The sequence below is a fragment of the Eptesicus fuscus genome, chromosome 19, assembly GCF_027574615.1.
Source record: "Eptesicus fuscus isolate TK198812 chromosome 19, DD_ASM_mEF_20220401, whole genome shotgun sequence".
NCBI classification, from domain to species: domain Eukaryota; kingdom Metazoa; phylum Chordata; class Mammalia; order Chiroptera; family Vespertilionidae; genus Eptesicus; species Eptesicus fuscus.
Window position 1 is genome coordinate 51,410,551 of NC_072491.1, and position 22,111 is coordinate 51,432,661.

A 22,111-nucleotide genomic window follows, 5' to 3' on the forward strand; every position below is an offset into this window, starting at 1 on the left:
GCGCCCCTGGGTCCAGGTGAAGCTAGATCCCGGGTCCGGGTGAGGCCATGTGTCCCTGGATCCGGGTGAGTCTGGGTCCCGGGTCAGGGTGAGGCCGCGCGCACCTAGGTCCGGGTGAGGCCACGCGCCCTTGGGTCTGGGAGAGGCCACGCGCCCCTGGGTCCAGGTGAGGCCTCGCACCCCTGGGTCCGGGTGAAGCTGGATCCCGGTTTAGGTGAGGCCGTGTGCCCCTGGATCTGGATGAGGCTGGGTCCTGGGTCCGGGTGAGGCCACATGCCCCTAAGTCCGGGTGAAGCCGTGCCCCTGGGTCCGGCCGAGACCAAACCAGAGGGAGTCGGACCTGCGTTACCACCATTTGTCCACCATTCAGAGCTGAGGGGTCAGTGCCGATATGTACACATAAGGAACTGGTGGACATTGAAATTGGGTCTCAAAAGAACTGTTGGTCCAGAAAGAAACTCACTATAGACTGATTCATTTGCCTGTCAGCATAACTATTATTGCTCGTCTCACATTCAGTTCTTATAAGTATATCTCTAGTGACACATGATCTCGCTCATCTAGGGGAAATGATGAACAACATAGACTGATGAACAAGAACAGAACCAGAAACAAGGAGGCATCGATCAGACTATCGGGCCTCAGAGAGAGGGTAGGGGAGGGTGGGGGTAGGGGGGAGAGATCAACCAAAGGACTTGTGTGCATGCATATGAGCCTAACCAATGGTTAAGTTCAACAGGGGGTTGGGGCATCCGTGGGGAGGGGTGTGGGATGGGAATGGGGGGATGAGGACAAATATGTGACACCTTAATCAATAAAGAAATTTAAAAAATAAATAAATAAATAAATAAATAAATAAATAAATAAATAAGTAAGTAAGTTACCCTGAGAATACTAAGAAATACTCATTCCGAGGAAGCACAGTATCTGATGCTCCGGAAAACCCAGCAGTATAACGAGGAAGGAACATGCCGGTGATGCCCACCTAGGAGTATCCGGTTCCATTCGCTCTGTTTTCGAAGGTGTGCACATTTCTCATGCTTTGATGTGCGTGAGGGTTTTCTGTAGGGAAACAAGAATTGTGTACAGTGATTACCTCTGAGGAAAGGGTGTGGGAGAGCCAGCTTTCTGTTGTACATTTCTGTATTGTTTAAATTTTTCACTCTAGTGCATGTATTGCCGTAATAATAAGAGCATAACAATATAAGAGTTTTATAACTTTTTAAAGAGAAATAAGTTTCTGTCCCTTGGTGATTTTCCAAGAACATGGAAATTGAGGCTGAATAATACAGACAATTCTGTCTTAACTGATAGGTTGAGCAACTTATAATAATACCATTTTGAACACTTATCAAATGCCATGACAGTTGTCTCTGCTTTAGATAGCTACTTAATACTTACCCTCATCAAGGGAGCTAGCTACTTTGCAGCCCCTAGTTTATGAATGAGGAACAGGCTTAGGGAGGTTACATAATATTCACCAGCTCACAGTTAGCAAGTGCACGGGAGAGGCAGGGTAAGCACCCGCCTCGCTACCACCAAATCCCCAAGTCCTGGCCAAGTCCCTGGTGCGATGGAAGGACACACACATGTTTATGGAATACATGAGTCATGTCTAATGTCGCCCTCTGCCCTTAACTATGACATCAACTCCCCTCGGAAGCTTTACTGAGGGTAGACAAAGGCACTGTGTCACACGTTGGCAGGGGCAGGCTCAGGTCCTGGATCCGAGAGGCATGGAAGGAGCCCCCAAACCTACGGTGAGCCCTCCTCTCTGAGCTTACTGCCTGCTGGTTCCTGCTCGGGAACCCACACTCCATCCTCACTCTTCACCTCCTCGGAGCATAAAGACATTTTTGTTTTTCCTAACTGGCTTACGACCCTAGCAGTCCATTCAGTCATTCACTCATTAAGTACTTACAGAGTATTGAGTACCTACCACCTCCAAGGCATCGAAGACATAGCAGTGGAAAACATAGATACGGCTACTTCTTACCTTTAGTATCTGTCCTAAAGGAGGCAACAGACAAAGGAGAAATGAAAATTAATAAGTGAGAAAATACCAGGTAGTTTAAGTATTTTAAAGAAAAACATGGTGCCACAAATCCTGATTATTATTATGCAAAATATAATATTTATTTTTCTAAATTCTTTTTTAAAGTTATTGGATGCAAAGATGTATTTAGACCCTTGCCTCACTCCATAAAAAATGAACATAAAGTGGATCAGAGACCACAATGTAAAGGTGAAACCTATAAAACTTTTAGTGGACAACATAGGAAAACAATCTTTGTGAATTTGACTTAGGCAAAGATCTCTTAAATAGAACACCAAATGTAAATACATTAAAGAAAAAAATTGATAAACTGGACTTCATCAAAATTTAAAACTTTTGTGTTTTAAAATACACCATTAAGAAAATTAAAAGATAATTTGAAGACTGTGAGAAAATATTTACAAATCATATATCTCAAAAAATATTTTTATCCACAACATATAAGAAACTCTTACAGTTCAATAGTAAAAAAAAATAATCCAATTTTTAAATGGGCAAAAGATTTGAATGTATGTTTCACTAAAGAAGATACATGAATAATAAGTTCATGAAAAGATGCTTATCATCATTAGTCATTAGGGAAATGCAAAGCACTTGTAATACCACAACAAAGGCTATGATTTAAAAGACAGATACCCATTCTGAGACACATAATTAAATTGTCAAAGTTAAAGGCAAGGAGAGAATCTTAAAAGCAGCAAGAGAAAAATGACATGTTATGTACAAGGGAACCCCCTTAAAACCATCAGCAGATTTCTGTTGTTGTTAATCCTGACCTGAGGATATTTTTTTCCATTGCTTTTTAGAGACAGTGGAAGGGAGTGGAGGGCAGAGAGAGAAAGAGAGAGGGAAACATCAATGTGTGAGAGAGACATTGCCTGGTTGCCTCCTACACATGCTCTGATGGGGAATAGGGAGCCAACCTGTAACCCAGGTACGTGCCCTTGACTGGTAATCGAACCTGTGATCCTTTGGTATGTGGGCCGATGCTCAAACCACTGAGCAATACCAGTGAGGGCCATCAGCAGATTTTTCAGCAGAAACTTTGCAGGCCAGGAGGGAGTGGCATGATATACTCAAAGTGCTGAAAGAAAAAAAAAAACACTCCCAATTAAGAATACTCTATCCAGCAAAATTGTCCTTCAGAAATGGAGAGATAAGTTTTCCAGACAAGCAAAAGCTGAAGGAATTCAGCACCACTAGATTGTCCTTAAAAGAAATATTAAAGGGACTTCTCCAAGCTGAAACAAAAGGATGCTAATTAATAACAGGAAAACAGATGAAATTACAAATCTCACTGGTAAAGGTAAATATTTATTAAAGTTGGAATACTCTGATGTTGTAGTAGTGGTGGGTAAATCACTTACAAATTTAGTATGGAGGTTAAATAACAAAGCATTAAATATAACTGTAACTACATTAATTTATTAATGGATACACAAAGTAAAAAGAGATAAATTGGGAAATCAAAATTGTAAAATGGGAGGAGAGCAAAAAGGTAGAGCTCTAGTGTGTGGTCAGAGCTCTAAGTTTAAAATAGACTGTTACAAATATAAGATGCTTCATGTAAGCCTCATGTTAACCACAAAGCAAAAATCTATAGTAGTTTCACAAAAGATAAAGGGATCTATGCATACCACTACAGAGAATCATTAAATAACAAAGTAATTGAGCAAGACAGAAACAAAGGAACTACAAAACAGCCAGAAAGCAATGAATACAATCACAATAGTAAATCTATCCCTATCAATTATTACTTTAAGTGAGAGTGGACTAAATTCTCCAATCAAAAGACATAGAGTGGCAGAATGGATAATAAATACATAAATAAATAAACGAGACCCAAGTATATGCTGCCTATGAGACACTCATATCAGCTTCAAGGACACACACAGACTGAAAGCAAAAGGATGGAAAAAGGTATTACATACAAATGGAAACCAAAAGAAAGCTGGGGCAGCTATACTCATGTCAGACAAAATGAGCTTTACGCCAAAGGCTGTAATAAGAGACAAAGAAGGTCATTATAGAATGATAAAGGGTTCAATCCAACAAGAGGATATAACATTTGCAAATATTTATGCACCCAACATAGAAGCACTGAACTATATCAAGGCAAATATTAACAAACCTAAAGGGAGAAATAACCACATAATAATAGTAGGGAACTTTCATAACCCACTTTCAACCATGAAAAGATCATTCAGACAAAATTAATAAGGAAACTTTGGACTTAAACTACAAGTTAGGTAGGTAGACTTAACAGACATTTACAGAGCGTTCCATCCAACAGCAGCAGAATACACGTTCTTCTCAAGTGCACATGGGATATTCTCCAGCGTAGATCCTATGTTAGCCACAAAACAATTCTTAGTAAATCAAAAAATCTTTAAATCATCTCTTTTCTGACCATAATGATCAGCTAGTTATTCTTTTTAGAGCTATTTTGACAAGTAAAATGAAGAATTCAGAAATGGTTCCACATCGTGATTTTTTTAAAATATATTTTTATTGATTTCAGAAAGGAAGGAAGGGAGAGGGAGAGACATAAAAACATCAATGATGGAAAGAATCATTGGTTGGCTGTCTCCTGCACACCCCACATTGGGATCGAACCCACAACATGGGCACGTGCCCTGACCAGGAATCAAACCATGACCTCCTGGTTCATAGGTCGACACCCAACCACTGAGCCACGCCTACCAGGCTACACCGTGACTTTTGAAGGAGGATTTTGTCTGATTATTTAATATTGTTTCCAGAAAGTACAGTGAGCATACACTATACGAACAAATTCAGTTGTTAATCGGGGGATCATCTCACTCACTGTAAAAACACATTGGTTTCATTGTAAAAAGTAACAAAGTGTAGGCAAAAACAATAGGGCAAAAAGCAATAGCATCCTATTTCTACTTGATTTTTAATCTCCCTTAAAAAAAATTACTCATACCCTGAATAGCCAAAACAATCTGAGACATCATTCCCCCTGATTTCAAACTATACTGCAAGGATATAGTAATCAAAACAGTATGGTATTGGCATAGATCAATGGCACATATATAGCCAATTAATTTATAAAAAAGGAACCAGTAGTATAGAATGGGAAAGGACAGTCTCTTCAATAACGGTGTTTGGAAAATTGGACAGTCACGTGCGAAAGATGAAACTGGACCACTATCTCACACCATAAACATAAACTAACTCGAAATGCATTCAAGACTTGAATGCAAGACCTAAAGCCATAAAACACCCAGCAGGAAGGGAAACGTAGGCAGCAAGCTCCTTGATATCAGTCTTGGCAGCGACTTTTTTGGGTTTGACACAAAGGGCAAAGGCAACCGAATTAAAATAGACAAGTGAGACGACATTAAACTGAACCGGTTCTCGTTTAATGCAGAAAAGGAAACTATCAGCAAAATGAAAAAGCAACCTACGGAATGGGAGAAAATATTAGCAAATCACATCTATGATGAGGGGTTTATATCCAAAATATATGAAGAACTCATACAACTCGATAGCAATAAAACAGAAAAACAAAAAACAAACCGAAGGGTCCCGGGTTCCATTGCGGTCAAGGGCACGTACCTCGGTTGCAGGCTCCTCCTTGGCCCAGGCCCTGGTCAGGGCGCCTGCAGGAAGCAACCAATCAATGTGTTTCTCTCTGTCCTTTCTTCTTTCTTCCACTCTCTCAAAAAACAAAACAAACAAACAATAAAAACCAACCCTCCCCCAAATAATCCAATTTTTAAAATGGGCAGAGGACCAGAATAGACAGTTTTGCAGAGAAGACATTGTTATTTTAAAAGTGTTCAATATCAGAAATCATCAGAGAAATGCAAATTTTAAAAAACTGGGCAGAGGCTCTGAATAGACATTTCTCAAAAGAAGACATACAGATGGCCGATAGACATATGAAAAGATGTTCAAATTAAAACCACAGTGAGATAACCTCTCGCACCAGTCAGAATGGCTATTATCAGTAAATCAACAAACAGCAAGTGCTGGCAAGGATGTGGAGAAAAGGGAACCCCATGCACTGCTGGTGGGAATGCACACTGTGGAAAACAGTATGGCGTTTCCTTTAAAAATAAAAAAGAGGACTTTTGACCCAGCAATTCCACTTCTGGGTATTTATTCAAAGAAACCCAAAACACTAATTCAAAAAGATAGACACATCCCTCTGTTCACTGCAGCATTATTTACAATAGCCAAGGTATGTAAGCAGCCTCTGTGTTTGTCAACAGATGAATGGATAAAGAAAATGTGACATATAACACACACACACACACACACACACACACACACACACACACACACACACACAATCTATCACATAAAGACAGACAATGAGATAAGTTGGCCAGAATATAAAGATAGGCACATATATTCTAGTGCCTTCGTATCTTGTTGGTGAGAATGTAAAATGGTGGAACCATTTTGAAAATCATGGCAGTTTCTTAAAACGTTAAACATTACCATACGATCCAGCAATTCTATTCCTAGGCATCTGACCCAGAGAAATGAAAGCGTAGACCACAGGAAGACTGGCACTTGGAATGTTCTCAGCGGCATTATTCATAATAACCAAAAAGTAGAAACAGTTCCAAATGTCTGTCAGCTGGCGATTAGGTGAACCAAGTGTGGGACAGCCGTATAATGAAATACTACTCAGCAGTCAAAGAATGAAATAATGACTTGTACAACACGGATGAACCACAAAAACATTGCAAAGTGAAAGAAGCCAGTCACAAAAGACCAACGATTGTATAATTCCATTTATATGAAATGTCCAGAATGGTCACATTTTTAGAAACAGGAAGTAGACCCGTGGCTACCTGGGGCTTGAGGTAGGAATGGAAATTAACGGCAGACGGGCAGTGAGATCTTCACAGGGTGATGGCAAAATTCTAAAACCGGATGACGGCGATGGTTGTACGAATTAGTCAAAGACAGTTTGTGCATTGTACATTTAAACCGGTGACTGTCATGGCATGTTACTGTGCCTCAATGACGTTATTAAGAAAAAAGGTGTACGGGCTTTGGAGTGAGATATCACAGTGAGTTCACCCTCAAAACAAATCCCATCGCTCAAGACCAAATTAAAACATAAAAAATTTCAAAGTGAAAAGTTCTTAGAAAAAAGTCTTTTTGATTTGTTATAAAATCCTGTCTTTGTTTTAAAGATCTCAGTAAAAAAATCATTTTGAAGCTTTTTGTCCAGTCATTCACTAGGCCAGTGGTCGGCAAACTCATTAGTCAACAGAGCCAAATACCAACAGTACAACGATTGAAATTTCTTTTGAGAGCCAAATTTTTTAAACGTAAACTTTTTCTAACACCACTTCTTCAAAATAGACTCGCCCAGGCCGTGGTATTTTGTGGAAGAGCCACACTCCAGGGGCCAAAGAGCCGCATGTGGCTCGCGAGCCACAGTTTGCCGACCACGGAACTAGGTAAATGAAGAAGGCTTCACTGGATTTGCGGCTCTATTTTCGTGGTGGAGAGCGAGGAGAGCCCTGGTGAGTGAACTGTTGGGCTTCCGCAGTGCGCTCCTCTCCTTCTACCTGGGCCGCAGCCTCTGGCCTTGGGGATGGGCGCCCGCGTTGCCCTCCTCCCTCCCTCCCTGGAACTGGCCCCTCTCCGCTTTACTTTCTTGGTTTGGTTTGCCCTTCGTTTTCCTGCCCCACCTCCTTCTCTACTGTCCCTCCAGCCCCTTCCATCCGCCTCCCTTCTGCTGCAGAAGGTTCTCCTCCACTCCCTCTGGGGTCCTGGGCGGGGGTGGAATGGGGGGGGAGGGGGTTCTCCTGGCCAATGGAAAGTGCTGGAATGTGACTTCATTCCAGTTCACCCTGACTGGGCAGGGAAGAGGGGAGCGCTCGCACAATTCGGGGGAGTGGTTCACAGCCTGTTATTGTTACTCTGATGTTGTCAGGCTTTTCAAAGAAACAGGATTAATAATTGACCAGGTTGGATGAAACTTTCACTAAAGGACTTTCACACCTCGTGGGGAGAACAGGAGGCCTATACACCAAGCTTCTCAAGGAATTAGAAAGAAACACACCGTCTCTGATGTTAATTTTCATTTCCCTCAAACATTTTCAAATTGGAGGAAAGCACAGCTCTTTGTGAGACGGGGACTACTGGAATTTTTTAAAGGTACTACATTATTTGTATCGTTTTTTTCTAGCGGCAAATAGCGACACAACTGAATAATAAATTTATCTTAAAGCCTGATGATTTTTTACAGCCTATAGAGGGACTTTCATGAATAATCAGATTTCCTTCACTTCCAGGGGCCTGTGTGGAAAGACCATTCATTCCCTAAGACAGAGGTTCCAGCCATGGGTGGTAATTACACAGACCCCGAGTGATTAGGCCTATTAATTGTGTGAAATGTAACCAGGAGAAAAATGCATGCCAGGAAGGAAGTCTAGCTTGGCTGCAATTGAGTGTAATTACTATCTCCACCCACCCCACCCCACCCCACCCCGCATATATAGGAAATATCTCAAAGTCGGCATTTCAAAATTGAGTTTTAAGTAACTTTTTAGTAATGTGTAATAGCTTTTTAGTTATTTCCTGCTAGGAATCTTGGTGCTTTATTTAACCGGATGTGACTCCAAAACTCTTATTACTCAATGTTTTCTGACACCACTTTTTGAACACACACACACACACACACACACACACACACAACACCAACCTAGTGGTGTTGGTGCAGTTACCATTTAATAGGGACCCACCCACACGGGACAGTTCAAGCTCCAGCCCTCGCACCTGGGGAGACGCTGCTGAATCCACCGAGAGGCCAGGACCTGCTCGGATCCCCTCTGAGCTGACACTTTCTGAGTTGTCATCCGCCTCAGGTGCCTCTTCACCTCCTCCCCTCACCTTGAGCTTCACACACCCAAAGCCAGCTCCTCTGCTTCCTGCCCGAGGTAAACACAGCTGTTCTGTCTGGGGGTCTTTCCCAAATCTGTCTCCAGGCCCACTCCCCCCTCCCCTGCAGGCCTGCCTTCCCCTGCCTCACTAGGCAGAGAGGTGAAGCATCTCTCTCAGCTGGCTTTCACCTGCTCTGAAGCCCTCCCTGCCCTCCCGGGAAGCTTCTGGCAGAGCTGCCTTCAGCGGGCCATGGTTGCCCACCTCCCTCTTTCTTTAGCCACACGCTCACCCTCTTAGACACGTCACCTGATCCTTCGTCTCCATAGCCACACTTTCCCTCCCTACACACACGGAACACTCCAAGAAGGCAGGCAAATGGGTTTAGTTCTTCCTCTTTTGATATGAAAGACAACAAAATAGAGTGGAAAGGACATGGGGTTCAGAGCCGGCAGGTGAGGCCCTGAATCTTGACTGCTCCTCACCGACCAGCTGAGTTTCCTAGAGGAAGTGACCTAGCTGCTGGGAGGCTGTTTTCTCGCCTGCAGAATCGGGGGGCCTCCGTGAGATTAACTGATTCAACGGTATACATTCAGGACCGATCCTGCAGAAAGCATTTGGTTGTTTTCTGCCGCTTTTCTCCTCTGTACCCACCGGTGTCTCCATCACCGCCTCTCGGAAGGGTGGGAATAGGTGGCGCCCGGCCGCTCGGGAGCCGTGGACTTCGGGTGGGCGTCTGACCTGGGCTAGTCGCTCTGAGAGCTCCTCCTGCTCTGTCGGCTGAGGCCCTCATTCGGCCGAACTTAGTGGTTTGCAAACTCAGAGTTTCTGGTGGCCGTGGGGTGAGACCAGGGGAAGCTGCCCGGGGAATTATCCCGTGTAACTAACAGGGCCAGCGCCTCCCCCCATGACTTGGCTTTGGTTTCCGTTTCCTTTTCGTTCCTTTTTACCTGTTGACCTCGCTACAGCCTCACCCTCCAGGCACTGTAGGCCGACCTGAGCCTTGGCTGGGTCTGTGCTCTGGGAGATACACAATCAACGGGAAACTCGTGTGCAAAAGGGATGCCTATCATTGAATATGCGCCGTGTTTCATATTTATTAACGGTGTTTTACGATCAGACTTCATAGCCGTAGTTTTGCAGCCGTTGAAGTAACAGCTGCCACTAAACTGATCAGGATGGATAACATATGTCGATATGTGTGTCCCTTGGTCGATACTCACTCAGTTTCCCATTTGAATCGGTTGGGATTTGGGTGAAAAGAAGGAAAGAAGTAGAACCCAAACAAGAAAAAAGTATCTGTTAAGCTGCTCTTGAAGTTCGGAGCACAGATGAGCCACCGGGCCCTTTGCTGGCACCACAGGACCCCCAGGGGACCCCGGAGACCCTGGACTTGGGGAGAGCGTCAGTGTACGTGGTAGTTGACTTTAGGGAGCAGAGAGGGAGGCTCCAAAGCCATTAAGAAAAAGCAGTCGATAAAAGAGAGAGACTAGAAAATAAAAAATAAATCCAAAAAGGAAGGAAGAAAAGAGAGAGAGAATCGAAAGGCTCCATCACCCACGCACTAGAAGAAGGACGCAGCGCTGCCCCGGCGGCCTGAAGGACGTCCATCCTGCTGAAAATGCAGACGCCCAGGCCCGCCCCGGGAATCCGGTGGGGCCGGAGATCCACTCGTCAGTGTGCCTGAATTTAACATGGATCCACTCGGAGAAGGACCGATGCCTCTCATTTTATAAGTAGCCCCCACCTGAAACTAAAGGCTTCCTGTAAGTTCATTTGACAACAAATGTCTTCTTTATATTTTTACTCTTGACCTTATCACGTGGGAGACAGGAAATTATCTTTTATTGCCCAAAGACTGAGCTAGAAGGAACTAATTAAATTAATAAAATTCAATTCAAGCTAAGCCACATCGGTGCGCAAGGGTTCTGCCGCAGGGGCGTGGGGAAGAATAATGTTGTTTGTATGCTGTACGGACGGGAAAAAGGCCACTTGCTAACCGGACTGGTTCAGGGAAGGCCTGCATAGCGGTTTTGCAAACTCAAAGACCTACAGTAACCACAAAGGATGGTCTGAAATTAAAAATTTAACTAAAAGCAGTTTATAGTAGGTAGTCATTTCCTAGGCCAGTATCTTCCCTGACAAAGATCAACTTCTGATCTTTACCCAGCCTATTGTCTTTTGCATCTAAGATAACACCCCTGTGAAATGTGTGGGTAACTTGTAACTTCCCTTTTTCAGGACCCCTCAGGGCCCAACAAATGGCACCAGGGCAAACCCCAAATTTCCTCTTGGTTATTGTTATGGTGTTAATTGTCAACTGTTAACTATCCTGTATTCGTTTATGTAAAAGAAGCATGTGTCCATCATTTTACTTTTGATCCAGTCACAGAGATTGCCCCCCTTTGCTTTCTCCCACCTCCCTAATCGATCACCAATGGATTTTTAAAAATCTTTATTGTTGAGATTATTACAGATGCCCTTCTTTTCCCCCTTATCAGCCCCTTCCACCTGATTCGCGCCCTATCCCAGATCTTCACCACCCTATTGTCTGTGTCCATAGGTAATGCATATATGACCTTTGTTTAATTCCCTCTGAGAATCATCAGTCTGTTCTGTTTCCATGCCTCTGATTCTATTTTATTCACCAGTTTATTCTGTTCATTAGATTTCTTATTCATTTATTTTGATTTTTAGATTCAATTGTTGATAGGTATGTATTTGTTGCCATTTTTTTGTTCATATTTTTTACCTTTTTCTTCTTTTTCCTCTTCTTAAAGAATATCCTTCAACATTTCATATAATTCTGGTTTAGTGGTGATGGACTCCTTCAGCTTTTTCTTGTCTGTGAGGTTCTTTATCTGACCTTCAATTCTAAATGATAGCTTTGCTGGGTAGAGTAATCTTGGTTATAGGACCTTGCTATTCATCACTTTGAATATTTCTTGCCACTCCCTTCTGGCCTGCATAGCTTCTGTTGAGGAATCAGCTGACAGTCCTATGGGCATGCCCTTGTACTAGTAGGTAACTAACTGCTTTTCTCTTACTACTTTTAAGATTCTCTCTTTGTCTGTAGCCCTTGGCATTTTAATTATGATGTATCTTGGTGTGTTCCTCTTGTTTGGGATTCTCTGTGCTTCCTGGACTTGTAAGTCTATTTCTTTCATCAGGTAGGGGAAGTTTTCTGTCATTATTTCTTCAAATAGTTTTTCAATATCTTGCTCTCTCTCTTCTTTAGGCACCCCTATAATGCGAATGTTGGTATGCTTGAAGTTGTCCCAGAGGCTCCTTACACTACCTTCATATTTTTGGATTCTTTTTTCTTTTTGCTCTTTTGGTTGAGTGTTTTTCACTTTCTCGTATTCCAAATTGTTTATTTGATTCTTGGAATCCTCTACTCTACTGTTGAATCCTGTGTATTATTCTTTATTTTAGTTGGTGTATGCTTAATTTCTGACTGGTCCTTTTCCTCTTTTTTGGAGGTTTCTAGAAGATTCTTGAGTAACTTTATAACCATGGTTTTGAACTCTATATCCAGTAGTTTGCTTTCTTCTATTTCTTTCATTTGTGACATGTTTCATTGTCTCTGAATTTTGGCTGCTTCCCTGTGTTTGTTTCTATGTGTTGGGTAGAGCTGCTATGTCTCCTTGAGTTGGTAGAGTGGCCTTGTGTAGTAAGTGTCTTATAGGGCCCAGTGGCTCAGCTTCCCCATTCACCTGAGCTGGGAGCTCTAGGTGCACCTCTTTGTGGGCTGTGTGCACAGTCTTGTTGTAGTTGAGACTTGATTGCTATTGGTGTCACTGGGAGGAATTGACCTCCAGGTCAATTGGCTGTGAGGACCAGCTACAACTACAGTGGGAGAGCTGCTGTGCAGGAGACACCACTATGGAACAGGACTTGCTTCAGTGGGGCTTTGGTGCTCAGAGTCTGCCCCTTAAGTATGTCACTTAGGGATGTGAAGAGTTGTAATCTGGTATGGTCTGACACTGACCACTGGGTACACTGGCTCTTGGGTCTCCAGGGAGGTGCAAAGTCAGCCACTGCCTAGGGCCACCCAGCAGGACCTACAGAGTGATTGCAGATTCATTCTCTTTGTATCCGGTTTAGAAGTGCCCAGATGAGGCCCAGCTATAAAGCAAGGCAGGCTGGTGCTGGTGCCAGGTCTTGGGCCTTTTATTGATAGGTTTGGGGCTCCTTGACCCAGCTGTAGTTTGTTTGAGAGATTTTAGCTCAAGCAAGGACAGGCCTTTCATATGCTAAAGCTGCTGCAGGCAGCTTGGGTGGGGCTGTAAATTGGATGAAGTGGGGTTTTAGGGAATCACCAGAGTGGAGCAAACAGAAATGGCTGCCAGTCAGCCCTGCAACCGAGGAGGTCCCAGCATAGAAACAATGATCCCTGCGAGCACCTCCGTCTGGGAGAAAGCCGCCCCCAAGTTCCTGCCCAGATGCCAGACAATTCAGTTCCTCCTCATTCTGTCTGTGTTCCCCAGAGCCTTGCCCTGGTGCTGGAGTTCAGAGGAAGCAGGACCTTGTAAGTTCAGTTCATGGTGCCAGCCTTCTAAGAGGAACAGCTGGGTCTCCAGCAGCCTCTGTGTCTCTGAGCCCCAATCTGCAGTGGTTTTTACAACCTGTAGCTCTTACTGCCATAGGGACTTCTCTTCCCAACTCTGGAGCCCTGGGCAGGGGGTCTAGTTGGGACCCCTTTCTCCTCCAGGCAGCCTCTGCAGAGATGACCTCCCTCCTGATTGAAAAGTGGCCAATGTGGGTCCTGTCCTCCACACCTCCTACCAGGCTCAGTGTGCTTTCTTCTTTACTTCTCTAGTTGTAGGGCTTCCATTCAGCCAGCTTTCCAGTGATTCTGGATGATGGTTGTTCTGTATTTTAGTTGTAATTTTGATGTGGTTGTGGGAGGCAGTGAATACAGGCATTTACCTACGCTGCCATCTTCAAATCTTCTCACCAGTGGATTTCATGTAACCCACTTACGTCTTCTCCTTAATTTATAAAAACAAGGTAAAAACTTGCCATTCTCTGGAGCATTATCCCAATACATTGAGATTTTGCTTCCTGGCAATTATCGATAGTTTGGCTCAAATAAACTCACAAAAATTCTTTACAGGTTTGCATGTTTTTTTATGATAACAACAAAACTCAGACATCCAGCAAACAAGAGCAGCAGTGTGACACATTTGTAGTGCAACTACCTTCACACTCCTGGAAACAAAGCCCGAGATGGCAATGCCATAGGAAAGGGGGGTCCAAGTGATGGTTTCATTCATTCATGCCTTCATTCAACAAAAGTTTTTATTCAATACCTATTACGTCAGACACTGTTAGACAAGAGATACTAAAGTGAATAAAGTTCCTACTGCTAATTATTGCTACAATGGCAATCACATAATGATATATAAAAATACCAGGTTAATATGTCCACCTTAAATTTATACAAAGTGATATGTCAAACATATTTCATTTAAAAAATAAATAAAGTTCCTGTCCTCATGGGATTTACATTCCATAATAAGTCAGCAATTCCCCCAATCCTTATTGAATACGTTCTGTGTGTTGGACACTGAGCCAGACATGGGGTTAGGAGGATTAGGTGAGATGCCCTCTCCAGAAGTGGTGATGCCCATTATTCAGCAAATGCTCATTCCTCAGGCATTCATCTAGATGCTTCAGACATCGAGGTCGCAGGGCTGGTCCTGACACGTGGAGTGAGACTACAGAGAAGAGGTTAACAGCAGATTCCAATGCAATGTGGAGAGTTGGAGAGCTCGGGGGCAGGGGTGGGTGAGAGATGAGCCTGGGAAAATGCTGGGCTGGACTGTGGGGACATTGAACGCCATGGTCAGGGGCTTGGACTGTACTCCACGGCTGTGCAGCCTTTGAATGTCTTTGAGTGGGAGAGGGGCCTGATCAGACGTGTGTTTTAGGAGGTTACCTGGAGACAGGCAGGCCCATTAAGAAGCTATTATAATACAGGGTGTCCCCCCCCAAAAAAAATGTATACATACTGTATCAGCTGATAGCTCAATTTTGAAAAAGAAATGTATTTTAATAAACACTGCCTTTATGATCATTCAAAGTGTGTGTCTGCATTTGTTGGGACACCCTATGGCCTAGGCAACTGATCATGAAAGCCAGAGGTAGAATGGTGACAGTGAAATTGAAATGAGAAGTCAAATCCCAGAGTTCCAGAATCAGAACTGGCAAGATAGAAGAGGAAGGATGTGGGGGGAGAGAGGAGGAACTGAAACTCTTAAGACTGAGTCTGGAGACTGTGAAACTCGGTTTGGTTGGGGGGTGCTGGGGTTCAGGTCGCCTGCTCCCTTTGGCTTGCTGTGAAAGAAAGATGCAGTTGGAGTATTTACGAACAGCTGAAATACAGGTCAGGAGTTCAGAAGCGAAGATGAAGCTGGATGTGGAGATGAATTATGGGGAAAACACATGACCGAGGGATGGCCGGGGTGAAAGGACGTGATGAGAGACATCAGGGGGGGTCCATCGTGCAAGCAGCGGCACAAACAGAACAGAATGATGTCATGGAGCCCTCCGTTTCCAGAAAAATACACGAGGTCAAAGGTGAGAGATCAAGCATGAAGAATGCTCCTGTCAATAATTTCATCTCTCTCGTGTGATCTAAAAGTCACCCACATGCTGGTGACCCTACTCCGTATCTCCCATCCAGAGCTCGTCTCCGAAGTCCATCCCATTCGCCCATCCATCTAAATAGAACGTATAGACTCACCTCTGGGTGACACTGTGCTTGTTCCACCAGACCCCGTGGTCTGGCCCCCAGGAGCTCCCAACACCCCGAGATTTTGCAGACAGGATCATAAAGACTATAACACATAGGAGGGCCCTCTCTTCCCTGCCCCCAACCCAGGCGCCAGGTCAGGAACACTTTCTGGAGGGAGTGACAGCTTAGCTGAGACGTGAAGGAGGGATGCAGGGTAAGAACAAGGGGAGGGAGGAGCGCTCTCAAGTCTGGAGGGAGAGCGGCGGTGTCCTCTGTGGACTGGAAGCAAGAGTGGGGCCAGGTGAGTCCGGACACGGACCGTGGACAGGCAGGGGCCCTGGAAGGTGTGTGAGTTACTTCCAGGGTCACAGGGTCACAATTACTTATGGCAGCAACACTCACAGGCACTTACTCTGTGCACTGACCAGGTCTTCAGCGTCTGATTTGCATGAACAAATCTCTACACTCCTCCTAGGAGGTGAGCACTCCTCGACTCCTTTTATCTAACACTACGTTGCTCCTTGGAGAGTTTTGAACAGGAAATCGGTCTGAGCAGATGTCCCCCTTGAATCATGGAGTGATCATTATGGCCCCACCCCAAGCCGGCCTCTCCTACATTCTCCGTCTCAGCTCTGGCCTCCCCCACCCCCCCGCCCCAACCCTCCCGGGCCCTCGGCTGGAAACTGGGGCACCACCTTCACTGCCCACCTGTACCACTCAGAACCCTGCCACTTCCTTCTACTCCTCACTCTCAGCTCCTGGGTTCAGGGCCTCCTGTCACTCACGCAGACTCTGCCACAGCCTCCTGCTCCCTGGCTCCTGACCTCCTCAAGGCGAGTCCCCTCCTTTCAATCCTCCTCTCTCTAAAATGCAAACATGACCCCTGGCGTCTACCTCACACACACCACCCTTCCTGCAGCCCAGGAGTGTGGGTGCGGCCGGGGCACCTCACTTCCAGGACGAGGACACACAGTCCAGCTGGCAGGTTAACAGCCGGAGTGTAATTGGTACTTACTGCGCGCTGGGCTTTGCTCCCTTTACGTGAACTAACTCAGCTCTCACAGTAATCACCCCTGGCACAGTTGGGGAAACTGAGGCACGGGAAGGTTAGTAACTTTCAAAGGACACAGAGTTACTGGGACTGGGGTGGGCACCATGACTCCAGGGTGTGTGCCCCTAACCTCCACTCTGGGGAGAAGGGGAGAGGAAAGCAGGCCCAATGAGGTTTGGGAGGAAATGAAATAAAACCCAATTATAGCTTTGAGATGACCCTGCTGTGACAGCTGCTGCCCCAGCACACACCTGAAGAATCTAGCTCCTCAGGGGACCCCAGCCCACCTTTGCCAGCTCCCCCTCCACCTCCCCACGAGCCCTCAGTTCCCCCACCCCCCAGCTCACGCCCTCCTGTCTCCCTCTTCTGGGCTCTGAGACCCCTTTCCTCTCCTTTCACCCACTGCCTCGCCCCATTCAAGGACAGGGTGGCCCCACCAAGACAGCGGTGTCTACTGACTGCTGGGCTGGCCTGCTCTGCCTCCTGCCTCTGCTCAGCTTTACGTTCACCAACGTTGTAGCTCAGGTTTTTTCCTTGAAACTGCGAGAAGAGGTCTACATCAGTTCCGCTCACTCAAGTCTTTCAGCTCCCACATGGCAGGCGCTGTGCTAGGTGTGGGACAAACAGTCCCTAGGCGGCCCCTTCCACAGGCCACAGAGACCCCGGGAGAGCCAGACGCTCCCCCCAGGCCCCACAGTGCAAAACACAGGATTGTCCTGGTCTGTCCACACGTCTGTCTTCACCACAAGGCCCAGCTCCTCAAGGCTGGGGCAGTTTCTCCCGCTGGAGCCCAGGGCCCAACGTGCTGCCGGGGAGCGGGGTGACTGGGGGCGCTTTGCAGCACTCCAGCCCCCACTGCCCACGTCCTCCCGCCATGCACCCCCACCGCGTCTCCTTTCACCCTCCCAGAGGAGCAGTGCGTTAGGAGCTAGGACTCCCCTTTTCCAAAAGAGGAAACTGGAGCACGGAGCATTAGAGGACGTGTCCTGAGGCACTCAACACGGAAAACACGTTCCTTTCTGTCTTACTTCAGCCAGAACCCAGCTCCCTCCATCCCATTAAACTGTCCGGTCTCTGTGTCTGGCACACGGTCCGCGTGTGGAAACGCCTCCTCCCAACAGGTCAGGAACGGGAGAGCATAATTCTCTTTTATGCCCTCACGGGGTTTAAAGGAGCCCCATCTGGTACCTGCTGGGGATGGGGTAGGGGAACTGGTTCAAAGCAAAGTCAAACTTCTCTCTCCTGTGGGCAGTTTATATTTTTGAAGCATTTACATTTCAGTCATTAAAAAAAAAAAAAAAAAAAAAGCTTTTGTTCTGTGAGCTTTGTCCTCCCACTTCCCTGCACCCCACCCCAGGCCTGGATTGAGATAAGCCTGGAGCCAAACCACCTGGGAGATTGCAGAACAATGGCCTGCAGGGGGCTTCCTGAGAGCTGGTGCCTTCTTAGGGTCACCTGAGCCAGCCGGCTGCTTTCTTCCTCTGCAGACCCTCCCTGTTCCCCCTGGGGGTTTCCCTCCCTCTCTCCCACCCTCACCTCTCTCTGCACTGCAGACTCCTGCCGACTCCCCAAGAAACATCCCAACACTCCAGGACCAAGATGGGGCAGGGCGGGGCGCTGGGCTCCCTCCCCGGGGCACCCCAGGTGTCCCTCCCGGCAGACCTGCTCTCTGCAGTCCTCTCCCAGTAAGCAGCAGGGAGAGGCCCCCTGGGGTCCTGCCGCAGTCCCTACCTGCCCCCTGAATGCTGTCCAAAGTGCACCTTCCATTCCATCCCCAGACCCTACTTTAAAGAGACTCCGAAACACCACGTGGAAACAGCTTTCCTGAACTACAACGCCAGAGTTTTCCGAAGACACGCCCCAATAACTGTGTTAGTGTTAACTGGAAACAGGATAGAAATGCATGTTGACAGCTGTTCACCCACAGATGTTAGCTTCCTGGTGAGGTACAGGCAGGTGAGCCCCAAAAGGACAGGCTTTTCCCTTAAGGAGCAGGAGGGCCTCTGGGGGACAAGTGCCCACATGAGGCCCCCAGGGCACGTTAGAGGCACCAGGGGTGGGGGGAGCTGAGGAGGGGACCCCCAGGGCACGTTAGAGGCACCAGGGGTGGGGGGAGCTGAGGAGGGGACCCCCAGAGCATGGTAGAGGCACCTGGGGTGGGGGGAGCTGAGGAGGGGACCCCCAGGGCATGGTAGAGGCACCAGGAGCTGGGGTAGCTGAGGAGGGGACCCCCAGGGCATGGTAGAGGCACCAGGGGTGGGGGATCCCAGGAAGGGGACCCCCAGAGCATGGTAGAGGCACCCGGGGTGGGGGGAGCTGAGGAGGGGACCCCCAGGGCATGGTAGAGGCACCAGGGGTGGGGGAGCCCAGGAAGGGCCTCTCCAGGTTCCTCCCCCCCCCCCACCCCCTTCACCTAAAACAAAGGCCACAACCCCGCCATCTCCCTGGGCTTCAAGCTTCCAGTGTTTCTTCCTGGGACACGTCTCAGTCCTTGATTCACTCCTTCACTGCTCGTCCGTGTAACCAAGGCCTTTTGAGCAGGCGGTGCGGAGGGTCTGCTCGGGGCCCTGGGGAAGCTGTGGGGACAGTGAGCCTCCTGGTGCCAACACTGCCGGGCGGGGGACTCCGAGGGTAGCCGTGCCACCCAGCAAACAGCGAGCCGGGGTGTGGGTGCTGGGGGGGGGGGGCGCAGGCCAGGGCTCCGCCGCCAGGAGGTGGCTCCTGGCCTGGAAACCAGGGGCTCCGCCAGGATGTGGCGTGGCTCTGCCACACTTGCCGGGCAGAGGGCTGTGACCCCGACAGCCTGTGGGCAGGAGAGGCTGAGCGCCAGGGCTGGCATTCTGCGCGGCCTCACCCTCACCCAGTCCTCACCACCCCACGGGGCTCCCCTTTGGGTCCCCAACAGGAGTTTTATCGGATTCTCAGAAAGCACTTTCGTCCCAGAGTTCCGGGAACTTCGGAGTCGATCCCACATTCTTTCCCTGGGTCCCCGGGGGCAGAGAAGTTTGAGGTCCGGCCTCCCTGCGGGCGGGCGGGGCGGGGAGGGGGTGTCACCTGCACCTTAGCCTTGTTTTGTTGTAAATACAGCGGATTACATGCTTTTAAGATACACACCCTCCTTTGTTCTCTCCTTTGTTGCATTTTCAGAAATGTGACCAGGTGGCCAGAACCCACCCTCTGACATTCTGATGCGCTTTTTATCGGGTCCCGGTTCTTCCCCCACCTTCCCGCCCCCCTCCCCCCGGGCGCAGGGATCCCCGGGGTCTGGAGGCTCGGGGCGGGGCCTGGAGGGCTGCCTGGCCCCCTGGCTGGGGGAGGGGGCCCCCAGGAAGGGCAAACCCCAGTGAGGCGGTTTCCCCGCAAACCTGAGCGGGTGCGTGCGGAGGCCGGAGGCTTTGGGCTGGGGCCTGGACAGGACATTCCACAGTTTCACCATGAACTGCGCACACCTGGGGGGCTGGGCCAGACGCGGGGCCTGGGGGGCGGCTCCAGCCTGCGGCCCTCAGGCCGGTGCAGGGCTGGGCCCGCACCCACATTCCCGCCCCTGCACCCGAGGGCCCCGCACCCACATTCCCGCCCCTGCACCCGAGGGCCACGCACCCACATTCCCGCCCCTGCGCCCGAGGGCCACGCAGGGCCTGCGCAGCCGGAGCCCCCGGGGGTCGGGGTGCAGCACGGGGCAGGCTAGGGAAGGGGGGCTAAGGGGTCAGGCCCCCCACACACACCCCTGCGGCCGGCTTTTCCCCTGGGCACCCCAGGGTCACCGGCCGCCGGGGTGAAGGCCGGGCAGGGCAGCCCCGCGGAAGGTACCACACAGGCCGACGTGAAAGCAGAGACTGCCCAGCGAAGACGGAGGAGTTAATTATCCTTAAACACCGCGTTTTACAACAAGTACAGACACATCGCTGTGGCCTGTTTATGCCTTTTCTATCTTTTATCCATATCTGACTTCAATCCTGTCTTCGAGAGTAGAATTTTGAACATTTTTACTTTATAAGCTACAACCTTTAGCCGCAACATGAAGCCTCGGGGTGGGCACATGTTACTGTGTTACATTATTCTGTGCGCTGGGAATTTAAAAAATAAAATATTCTTGTGACCTCCCCACCCCGCGCTCTTCCGGAGGCTGTGCTGCCCGCTAGCGAGGAGGCGGCTTCCTAACGAGTTAGCCAGGTCTTCCCTTTCCTGCCTCAGTCTACCTTCCCGCGCCTTTCCCTCGGGCCACCTTCTTCCCAGAAGCCTTCGCAGCTCCCCAGCTCATCTCGCCAACCCAAATCCTGCAGCCCGGGCTGCAGAGGGGTCTTGCCAGGTTGATTCAAATCACCTCCCGGAGCCTCTTCCTCATTTCAACACCCTGGCGAGTCCTGCCGAGCCCGCCCGTGCCCGAAGGTCCCTGTGACGGAGTGACGGCTCACACAGCCCGGCCCAGCCCGGCAGACCATGAGAGCGCTGTGTCCGCCCAGGGCACCTGTATTGGATCTGCCGACTGAATGACTTATTCTGGAATTTACCAGCACTTTCCTGCGTGGCCATTTGCTGAAGTCCATAAGCTCTCCAGCTTACCGGGGATAAAAAGGTGCACGCTTAAGCAAAAAGAAGGGGGGAAATAAAATATGCTCCAGCTACCCAGTGATAGTGATTATTAACAGTTTGACAGGTAGTTGCCTATACTTCGTGTGTGTGTGTGTGTGTGTGTGTGTGTGTGTGTGCCCTCTTAATGAACACAAGTTTCCCTGCTATTTGAGTTACTGTAAAACCTTTCGTAACGTCATGAAGCAGAGAAGGGATTACCTTAGACACCTGTAGGGTACCTGTACTTTAAAATCATATTCATTTTGCGGGGCGGAGGGGCTCAATGCGGGAGGGGCTCAATTCACCTGAAATACTTTCAACAATAAAGATAAATTAAAAATAAAATAAAATCGTATTCATTTTACGAGGTGGAGGGACTCAATGGGGGAGAAACGGGGGGCATCAGCAATACTGTCAAAAATAAATTTAAAAATAAAATAAAATAATATCTATTTGATATAAAAACTAATCCTCGGATGTCAGCACCCTGTAACCCAAGCCCTTCACTCAACCGTTGCCGAAAAGGCAAGATTCTGTCCTAAGAATGTAGCTGGCCTGTAATTACAGCCACTGAAACTATGAGGCCTTTGGGTCCCAGAACATAATTCATGTTCTTACTTGTTCACATCCAGTGGCACAGGACTCCAAACCTCTCTGTGTGCTGGATGGACAAATAGGCCCCAGGAAAGAGTGACATTAGAGAGACAGAGGTTCGGAGCTGTCCGATAATGTTTGTTTCAGGTTGATAACAGAGTTCATACTGGAGAAGTACCTTTAACGAAGAGTCAGAAAACTGCATTTTAATTACCAC